Genomic DNA, 11,668 nt, shown 5'->3' with positions numbered 1-11,668 from the left:
TTACAAAAATTACAAAAATTTCAAAAATTACAAAAATTGTCAAAAATTACAAAAATTACAAAAATTACAAAAATTACAAAAATTACAAAAATTACAAAAATTACAAAAATTACAAAAATTACAAAAATTACAAAAATTACAAAAATTACAAAAATTACAAAAATTACAAAAATTACAAAAATTACAAAAATTACAAAAATTACAAAAATTACAAAAATTACAAAAATTACAAAAATTACAAAAATGACAAAAATTACAAAAATTACAAAAATTACAAAAATTACAAAAATTACAAAAATTACAAAAATTACAAAAATTACAAAAATTACAAAAATTACAAAAATTACAAAAATTACAAAAATTACAAAAATTACAAAAATTACAAAAATTACAAAAATTACAAAAATTACAAAAATTACAAAAATTACAAAAATTACAAAAATTACAAAAATCACAAAAATTACAAAAATTACAAAAATTACTAAAATTACAAAAATTACAAAAATTACAAAAATTACAAAAATTACAAAAACTAAAAAAATTACAAAAATTACAAAAATTACAAAAATTAAAAATATTACAAAAATTGCAAAAATTACAAAAATTACATAAATTATAAAAAGTACAAAAATTACAAACATTACGAAAATTATAAATATAAAAAATGACCAAAATATAAAAAATGTCCAATATGTCAAAAATGTCAAAAATGTTAGTAATGTCAAAAATGTTTAAAATGTTAAAAATGTCAAAAATGTCAAAAATGACAAATATGTCAAAATGTAAAAAATGTCAAAATTTCGAACTGCCTTAATGTCACAAATGTCAAATATGATGAAAATTGCTAAAAGGTTTTTAAATGTCAAAAACGTCAAAAATGTCAAAAATGTAAAATATGTCAAAAATTTTAAAAATGTCTTTAATTTCAAAAATTTTAAAAATATTGAAAATGCAAGAAATGATGAAAATTTCAAAAACGTTTGAAATGTCAAAATGTGAAATGTTGCATAAACATTTCAAGAATAAACATCGTTATATTCAAGAAATTTCAAAATTGCCAAAATGTTAAAACATGTCAATTATTTCCAAAAATACACCGATGTCAAAATTGTTGTGAAAAAAAAAATAAAATCAGAAAAGTCCCAAACATCAAAAAAAAAAAATTTCCAAAGCTGCAAAAAAATTCTCAAAAATGGAAAAAATGATTTAAATTTTCATGTAAAATGTGTCATAAACGCAAAAGTAGTTCGAAATTACTTGATTATCAAAAATTTCAAAAGTTGTCTGAAACTACTTTTTTTTATTAAAATGTTCAAAACTCATAGGTTTACAGTAATTTTGAATTTCCACAATTTTTCTTTCTTCTTGATTATGTCAATGTATATGTAGATACATACTTCTTTACTCTTGAGTTCTAATTTCGTGTCATTTCAATGTTAACCTCAATCATCAGTCTAATTTTTTTCTAAGTGACTGAAAGCGAAAGAAGTTATTTCGAACAAAAAAAATTACGCAACCACTTGAAGCTGGAGGAATTTCGGCGACAGTCGGCTGCATTTTCTTTACTGGATGGAAAAATCCTTCCAAACAAAAGAGAAGAAAACACGAAAATAGGACAAAACAAACCAATGTCCTTTCCCGAGTCATTCGGAGTCGGATTTCAACAGTCCTCCTACAGAGGTATCTCAAATTTTACAGCCGATTTACGGTCGCCTTGTGACGAAGGATTAGCTGGGTGGGTTTCCATGAAGCTTTCCCGGAGACGACGACGTCAGTCGGAAAATGTTGACGGGGAGACATAGGCTATGAAATATTTCCACCATAAAACTGTCTTCGGCAGAGAGGGAGCGCCGTAATTCGAACGTAACAACCCGAAACGACATGAAAATTGAGAATCAAAGCAACCCTTGTTTGGGTTATTGTTCTTTTTTTCTTCTCTTGGGTTGACATTTCGTTTGGTTTTGTTTTGGGTCTTTCGATGGCGACAGTCCAAAATGGGTAGGATTGTTTCGGGCTCGTCGATGCCTTAGAGATTCTATTTAGGAGGTCTTACATTAGACTACGATGTTGTCCTCGCAGCAGCGGTATGCCGAATCGAGACAAACAAATCAAACAAATTGGACAATTTCTATTGCTAGCAGATGGTTTCGGAGTCCTTCGGTTAAAATATCTTCTAGACCAAAGCGCCATATTGCCAAAAAAAAAACTAGACTGTGGAAAATTTTACGATCATGTTTATACTGTGTACCCAAGCAGGTTGTCTGACGTTTAGCATCTCTGTTTGGATCTGTCTGTCTGTCGGTGAGTTTTCCACCAATAGTGGGTGGAGCTTACCGGTTGTGGTCATGGTTTATTTCCAACCCAAGCAAGCCGTGACGTCTGGGTGGAAAGACAGAAGGTTTCTGCTACTGCGCACTTGAAAGAAAGAATGATGGTATTTTTTTTCGGTTCGAAGAAGGCACTGAATAATAGAAATTTATGATCAATCTTAATTTTTATTCAAAGCGTTTATTAACAACTCAACTATTTTTATTTTTCAATAAAGTAACGAAACAGTTCTGTTATATGAAATTTTCGGTAACTTGTTCTTCATAGAAGTTCAGGTGTTGTCAAAATTTTGGTAAAAAGTACCGAACCAATTTAAAGCTGTCAACGAAAATTACATTTTTTTTTGTTTTCTGGCAACAGTATCGTCCAATTACTTTAAAATTCAGTCAAGTTAGCCATCAAGAGTTTTGGTGGATATCAGTTTCAAGCAATTGGACGGAATGATAACGATCCCAAACTTGTTTAAGCTATCGATTTCACATTTGTTTACGCGCGCCTTTCAGCGCACACGACCGAAAATCTGCTGCTTCTAACCATTAAGATTTTTTTTATTCATACTATCTCCAGCCGAGAGATTCAAGCGAACGAGCCAAAAATTTGACTGCCTGTCAAACTGTCCCATTTCGAATCGGATGGATGGGTAGATGAAATGGTACCATCAGTAGCTTGTCTCTGGTCTTGTCAGCAGCAGAAAATCCATCACCGGACGAAACCATATGCAACTAAAAGGTCGATGAAATAGTTTTTATTAACTTCCATTATGATGCTTCTATGATGAAGTCGACCGCTAGCTCGACGGTCTCCGATTGTGGGCTTACAGTCAATGGTTGATAGTTTGAAACATGCAGACATACAAATATATCCTATTAATAAAATAATTGTAACGAATAGAAATGATAGACTGTATAGAATTGAATACTCGGAAAGAAAAATTAATCTGAATTCTATAATAAAAACAAATTGATAATTAATTTACATCAGTGCAAGAAATAGAAATAGTGTTTTGAGCATGCAAGCAACTGCAACGGTACTGGTGTAAATATTTGTTTTAGGGTATAACAGTTTTTGCACAATTCTTGATTTTAGAATCGGCTCAAACACGCACTCCCTACCGGTGAGGAAAATTTAAAACGGATACACTGTCATTGAAGAGACTCAATAATTGAGAAGAATATACCCATTTTAGTAGAAAAATTGCAACAGTTTTAAGTTTCACGGTTCGATTGTTTTAAAATAGATTCTACGAATACTCTGTTTGACAGAACCGTAATTTTAATTATTTTACCAGGATTTCATGAACATGAAAAAAAATTAAGGAAGCAAATTTTGTATTCTTTGTCCAAATAATTGATGAAATTATAAAGAAAATGTGACATTTTTATCCCAAAATCAAAGAAAATATGATTCAAATAATTAATAGAAATGTCAAAGGTGAAACATTTTGAGTACTAGAACGTACTTAATAGATTGACGAATATGCTTAATACTTCTACGTATTTTATGTCAAATTTTCATGATTAACAGCAACTACAGCTTTGCAGAACTTATCATATTGTAGTCCTTCCAGGATATTTAGACAGACTACTTCCATCAAGTACTTTCCCGCTCAGGGGGTTTGTGCTTCAATTAAATGTACTGTCCCTCTCGGAGTTTTGTACATTCATTCATGTACTGCTCCTCTCAGGGAGTTTGTACTTCAATTCTCTGTACTGCCCCTCTCAGAGGGTTTGTTATTTCATTCAAGTACTGTCCTTCTCAGGGGATTGGTACTTCAATTAAATGTACTGCCCCTCTCAGGGGCTTGTTCTTTCATTCAAGTACTACCTCTCTTAGGGGGTTTGTATTTAAATTCAATGTAGTGCCCTCTCAGGGGGTTTGAACTTTCATTCAAGTACCATCCCTTACATGGGGTTCGCACTTGAATTGAATGTACTGCACCTCTTAGGGATTTGTACTTTCATTCAATGTACTGCTCCCCTCAGGGGAGTTGTATTTCAATTCAATGTACTACCCCTCTCATGGGGGTTTTACTTTCATTCAAGTGCTGCACCTCTAAGGGGATTTGTACTTTTATTCAAATAGTGTCCCTCAGGGGTTTGAACTTTCATTAAGGTACTACTTTTCTCTGGGGGGTTTCACTTCCATTCAATGTACTGCTCCTCTCGGAGTTTGTACTTCCATTGAATGTACTGCCCCTCTCAGTGGTTTCTACTTCAATTCAATGTAATGTCCCTATCAGGGGGTTTGTGCTTTCAGTCAAATACTGCCTCTCAGGGTGTTTGTACTGAATTCAATGTACCGCCCTCTCAACGAGTTTGTACTTCCATTCAAATACTGCCCCTCTCAGGGATTTGTCCTTCTATTGATTGTACTGCCTCTCTCAGGGAGTTTGTACTTTCATTCAAGTACCACCCCTTACAAGGGGTTTGCATTTGAATGAAAGGTTCTGCCCTCTCAGGAATTTGTACTTTTATTTATGTACTGCTCCTCTCAGAGGAGTTGTACTTCCATTCAATGTACTGTCCCTCTCAGTGATTTGTACTTCAATTCAATGTATTGCCCCTCTCAGAGGGTTTGTACTTAAATTCAATGTACCGCCCTCTCAACGAGTTTGTACTTCCATTCAATGTACTGCCTCTCTAAGGGGGTTTGTTTTGCCATTCAAGAACTGCCTAAGGGGGATTGTACTTCAATCAAATGTACTGTCCCTCTCAGGGGGTTTGTACTTCAATTCAATGTACTGCCCCTCAGTGAGTTTGTACTACCATTCCAGTACTGCCCCTCTCTGGGGGCTTGTACTTTAATTTAACACCCAAGTAACCATAAGCACTAAAGCTTTGCCTTTTAATAGCTATATACCAGCATTCAAGTGCTAAATTACACTATATCAGCACATCAGGTGCAATTTTGCATCACAACAGCCCTTCGAGTGCTATGCTGCATCATATTTTTTAATGTATTTATTTACGTCTTTGGTTGTGTCACCGTACACAGACTAGTTGCTTAAGCCTAAGAAATTCTGCTTAAAACTAATTTAAACCTACGTTTACACATATTAAAATCAAACAAATGACTCACTGAGTTAAAACTTTCACAACATTTATCAATTGGATGGTTCCGGCCATATACAGTATGGTGATAGGGTATCCATAGGAACTGACGTCGCCGAAGTATCCTCGTGGAAACGTATATATTGACACGTTGCAGTATGTATGCGGAGTCAACACGGTGGGTTAAGGTATCAAAAATGAAGGCTTGCTGCAATTCAATACGACGCTTTTCTAGTGTAGTTAGGCCTATCAGAGCACACCTTTGCTCATAAGGCAGGAGTCGGAGCGAGTTATTCCAGGGAAGACGCCGGAGAGCGTATCTTACGAAGCTACGTTGAACTCGTTCGAGGCGGAAGCATTGAGTGCTCTGAGAGGGAGCTTACACCTGGACAGCATACTCCATGATACTACGAACGGACGAGTATTAGTATTATACCACTATTTTAAAATGCAACCAGCATTTTATCAGCTTTTCACAATGCTTTTGAAATGCAACATAGCTCTAAATCAGAATAAAAAAAAGCTATATTTTCTAAGCATTAAATTTGCATCACTTAAGCTTGCTTTAATGCTTTTTATGCATTATGTAAGCACTACAGTGGCATTAGGCCAAAGCACATTAGCATTGATTGATGCTGAAATAAAGCAAATTTAGGGCACCGGTTGCCAATAATTTGATTCAAAAAGGGCTTTTTTTCACAGATTTAACGCGGACATGAGAGGTCCACAAGCAGAGTTACCAAAAAATATCCGATCCATGGATGTCATGAGTTCGATTCCAGGTCATCTTCACCCGAAAAATGAAAAAAAAATCATGTAGAAAATTCAACCCGAGGGATCCCCAGAACATTTGTACTGCCATTCAATTATTGCCTCTCTCAGGGGGTTTGTACTTCAATTAAATGTACTGTCCCCCTCAGTGGTTTGTACTATCATTTAAGTACTGCCCCTCTCAGGAGGTTTGTACTTTCAGACAAGTACTGTCTCTCTCAGGGAGTTTGCACTTCCATTCAAGTACTGCCTCTCTCAGAGTTTTGGACTTTTATTCAAGTACTGCCCCTCTCCAGGCTTTGGATTCATTTGAGAGCAAACACCCGCGGAGCTTAAATCTGCTCCCACTCTTTGAGCGGCGAGAAGGAATGAGAAGGAGTGACCATTTGCCCGAAGATGCAATGCTCCTAGGGAGCTCATTGTGCCTCTCACTCTGCTCTGAAAAGAGAAATGAGCGCTCTACGGGAGTAGCTCCCTAGGAGAACGCTTATGAGGCAAACGTTATGTGCTGGGAATCTGACTGGCCCGTGTTCATTTGTTTTGGTTTGCGCCGGCAATGTAATTTGGAAATGATTTAATATAAACAGCAAGAGCTAGAACGTGTTCTCTCTGATTAGTTTGTTAAGCAGAGTGGCCCAAATAAGCAGATTGTTATGTGAAGTTTACATGCAAAATTTAAGCTCGATAGCACAATAAGTGATCGCCCAACGAGCCTCAAGTTCATAAAGAAGTTTGAGATATTTTGTTCGGGTAGCTATTTTTTTCATCAAAAACCGTTCAACGGGGCATCATGCAACAGCAGGGTTATATGCTTCATTTGTATACCACAACACTTATGGAATTTTTTATTTAAATTTAATGTAATAAATTTATCATTTAATGATAACAAATGATGATCTCTAAGTTTCTTACAAGGTGAGATAGAATTTTAAAGTATTTGATTCTCATAGAAAATTTGAAAAAATTGAGCAATAGATGTAGAAATTTTTACATTTTTCGATGCTGTAAAAAACTTTGCCCAGTTTGACAGATTGGCTTAGTGATATCAAACTTTATACTGTTTTTATTTTGCTTTACCAACACTGTTGGTGTAAACATATGTTTTGAAAATTTACTAAATTTTTTTAAAAATAAATGTTTTTATAATTCAGTTACCAGACTGGGCAAAAATCCATCAAAATGCAAATCAAAGATTCACCTTTTGAATCTCGATTCCATATACTGGGATATGATTGTTCGGCATCACGCATTGGTTAATTTCACAATTTTATCTATCACTAGCTGACCTGGTGTGCTTTGCTACACCTTTCAAAAACAAATGTTATTTTTAGAAACTTTTTAAATTTTTATTGTTTTGTTGGCATTATTTTAAATCAAATAACAACAAAATTCATAAGCAACCGCTTTAAAATGAGAAATACAGCTGGAGTTTCGAATTGCAATACAAAGATGACTAAAACAAATGCTCGATATGTTCTAAAAACTGATAAGAGAGCCCCCCTGTCCTCCCTTACACCCCCTGCAGAGGACGGGATCTTTAATAATCATACCCATTTTTTTCGTTCCCCAAAATCCTCTTATATCATTTATAGTTCCATTGGTTGATAAGTTTTTGAGCTTTACAACAAAATTTATATGGAGCCCCCTCCTTTCTTCCCCTCTCAACACTGTGAAGCGTAAGAGTCTATAACAATCGTAGAAACATATCTCGTAACCAAGTACCTTTCCATGCCATATTTGTTTCTATTGGTTGGCTTCGTTAGCATAAATTGAGAACTTATGCTAACAAAATTGTATTGGGCTCACCTCCCTCCTCATATGTACCTACTCACTGAAAGGAGGATGGTGTGTCAGAAAATCATAGAATCATACAAACATGATTTTCCATGTTAAGTTTTGTCCATTTCTCGGATTTTGTAAAAAAAAGTTAAATGTAAGCTTTCCTTCCTTTATTCCCAATTCTATCATTCCACTGCAAGAAAAGAATTGTTTGACATAGAAAAATTTCTCGTATTGAAATACCATCCCATGCCAAATTTGGTTTTATTTGCTTTGTCAATTCTTGAGATGTGCATAAACTTGAAAGGAAGTACCATCCCCCCTTTCGTTCTCCCCATTGAATAGAGGGGTGAAAACTTAATATTCCTAAAAATATTTTTCGTATTCAAATACTTTATGATGCCAAATTTGGTATCATTTGCACGATTTATTCTGAAGTTATGCAAAAAATTTGTATGGAAGCCCCTTTTTCCCCCTTTATATCTTTCCGCTGAGAAAAGGTGGGGCTTCAATTTATTATAAAAACATTCCTCGTCTCCAAATACCCTCACATGCCAAATATGGTTCAATTTTCTCGATCAGCTATTCAATTATACTGAAAATTGAAAGGAAGACCTCTCCCCTCCTTTTCATCCACTTCTTTGAAGGAGTGAGGGATACCAAATATTCATAGAAGCAATTCTCGTACCCAAATATCGTTCCACGCCAAATTTGGTTCCATTTGCGGTTGTAGTTCTCGAGTTATGCAGTAAAAATTGTATGAAACTCCCCCACGTTCCCAAATACCCGCCCATGCCAAATTTGGTTCCATTACCTTAATTAGTTTTTGAGTTATGTAAAAAATTATAAAAGAGTCCCCTCCCCCCTTAATATCTCCCTACTGGAAAGAGGGAGGGGTCTCAAATAATCATAGAAATATTTTTCGTATCCAAATACCCTTCCATGCTAAATTTGGTTCCATTTGCTTTATTAGTTTTTGAGTTATGTAAAAATTATGAAAGAGGCCCCCCCCCTTTCTACTGGAAAGAGGGAGGGGTCTCGAATAACCATTGAATTATTTTTCGTATCCAAATACCTTCCCATGCCAAATTTGGTTCCAATATCTTGATTAGTTTTCGAGTTGTATGATAAATTGTGAGTTAGCCCCCCTCCCCCCTTCCTATCACCCCATTGAGAGGAGGGAGGGGTACCTAATATTCATAGAAATATTCCTTGTTCCCAAATATCACCCTATGCCAAATTTGATACCATTTACTTGATGCGTTCTCGATTTATGCGAAAAATTGACTTTTGCTTGGGAGGCCCCTCCCCCCCTTCATGAGAAAGGGAGGGGTCTCCAACCATAATAGGAACCTTCCCCTGCCTCCAATACCCCCACTTACCAAGTTTCACGCAAATCGGTACAGTAGTTTCCGAGTCTATAGGGAACAGACAGACAGACAGACAGACAGACAGACAGACAGACAGAAATTCATTTATATATATATAGATAACATGAATTTTTATGATTTAAGGTAGTTGATTTTTAGTATTTTTTTACCCCTAAATGTATGCAACACCTTTATGCTTTTTCTTTAAAATAATTTTTGACAATTTTTTTTCGAACAAACCCAAAACTTACTGCAATTGGTGCTTTATGCGTTATTTCATTACAAATATATCTAAAACTAAATTTTCAAACGTTTATATTTGATTTTTCATAAAAAAAAACAAAGTTTGTTGCAATTAACCCCTTTTTTTTGGTTGGTTGAAAATCGCATGCTTTGAAAATTCAAAAATAACTGGGGAAACCAATATTTTTTCTGACTACGTGAATTTGATGTCCCATCAACCTTAAAACTATTGATGCACTAGCAGAATAATTATGTGTGGACGTTAAGTTTTTAGAAGCCATTTAAGTTGAAAAGTGTGCATGATGCCTCAGTGGACGGTACTTCTTTCACCACCAGCCGATTTCTTTGTAATACATATTATCTGAAAGCCTAAATTGCGCCAAACGTTTTACATGAACATTGAATGGAAATAAGTTAAATAATGTAAACGTTGTTAAGATTAAAAATAGTCTAAAATTTGTTGTGCTTACATCGCCGCACAGCCACCCCATCAGCCAGCCAGCAGCTGGGAGCTACTTGAAGCAATCAAATATGTACTTAACTTGAACGCAATTCTGAATCGTCACACGCAAAGTGATTCCTCCCAGGGAGGCCTCTTTGGGAGGAGCGCTGAGCCTCTGAGGGAGCAAAGAGTGACTGGCGCTCTCAGTTCTGGCGGTAGGAGTAGCGAGAAAGAGTTATTTTCAATTGCCAGGAGTTTGGGAGTTCCTCCTCTATGAGCGGTACTGCTCTGCCTCTTTTGAGTCGCGCCTCGGGATCCGTCCGAAGCCTGCCCCTCTCAGAAGATTTTCACTTTCATTCAAGTACTGCCCCTCCTAGGGGGCTAGTTCCACTTTACAAAAACCGTTGGAACTTTTTTTGTGATTTCAACTGCTGCTACTTAAGTGCCTCTTCGGAACGTTTAAGAATATACCATTCTAGCAAACACTCTTTTTTTTCAAATAATTCCATCCTCCTGGAATAACCTACATTCGGTAGTTATCATGTAAATATTTCCTCTTGGTTAAAAGACTGTATAGATTGCCGACATTTCCAGACCGAGAGCACCAAAATATCAGCGATTACCTCTCGGTTTTGTGATGAGCCAGACACAGACTTTTGGAGCGCATCCAACTTCTATCGATTGCAACTGTGGAGAGTAGCTGTACTTTCTCCGTGGAGGAGCCGACGCTAAGAGAACTACATGGTCCGCGAATTCCACCAGTCGCACACCCGCGGGAGGATGCAACCTCGGCAGATCATCGTACACGATATTCCACAATACCGGGCTCAGTATCGATAATTGTGGAATTTTGGCATCTATTTGTAAGGAGTTAAGATTATCATAACCTCCGTAGAATGGAAGTAACAAATTACTTACTTACTGACTTAATGGTCTTGCGTCCATTCTCCGGTGCATAGGGCCATGGTCAAGACCTCCAATGTTGACGATCCGGAGCCAGCTACCTTACTTGGATTCAAGATTTTCGTCGACAGTTCGGATTTCGGCGGCTAGGCTTCGCCGCCACGAGTTTCTGGGTCTGCCTCTCTTTCGATGTCCTACTGGATTCCATTCAAGTGTTTCCCTGTAAATCTCATTCTCATGTTTTTGCAGCGTGTGTCCAATCCATCTCCACTTACATTCCCGAATCTCAATTTCTAGCGCCCTTCGAGATCACAATTAGCCGTTATCTGGGTACCGAGATACTGGAAGCACTCCACTTTCTCAACTTGTTCCCAAGCTACCAAGAAATTGGAAGGACTTTCTGAGTTGATTTCCATCGACTTGGTCTTCCCAACATTGATTTTAAGACCTGCTGCCTTGGAGCTTTCTGTAAGGTCGAAACAACTAGTCCCAACAACAACAAAATTATGCCGAATATGAAAATTACTGTTGGAGGACATAGAACGTCTTCGAAACAACAGCTGAAATACCTCAGAGTAATGGTCGACAACTGCTTAAGTTGTGGTGCGCATGTTAAACATTATTGTGAGAGTACAGCGAAAGTCATTGACTTATTGGTCCAGCTAGCAATCGCTATCACAACAGATCTTTCTAGAAGTTAGTCAGTAATCAGGACAGTTGTGCAGTAGTCTGGAATAGAACCTCAATAGGTTTCAATACCGGGACTACACATTGGTTTTCCT

This window comes from Uranotaenia lowii, chromosome 1 (genome assembly GCF_029784155.1).
Source record: "Uranotaenia lowii strain MFRU-FL chromosome 1, ASM2978415v1, whole genome shotgun sequence".
Taxonomy (NCBI): Eukaryota; Metazoa; Arthropoda; class Insecta; order Diptera; family Culicidae; genus Uranotaenia; species Uranotaenia lowii.
Note: the sequence above shows the minus strand (reverse complement) of the source record.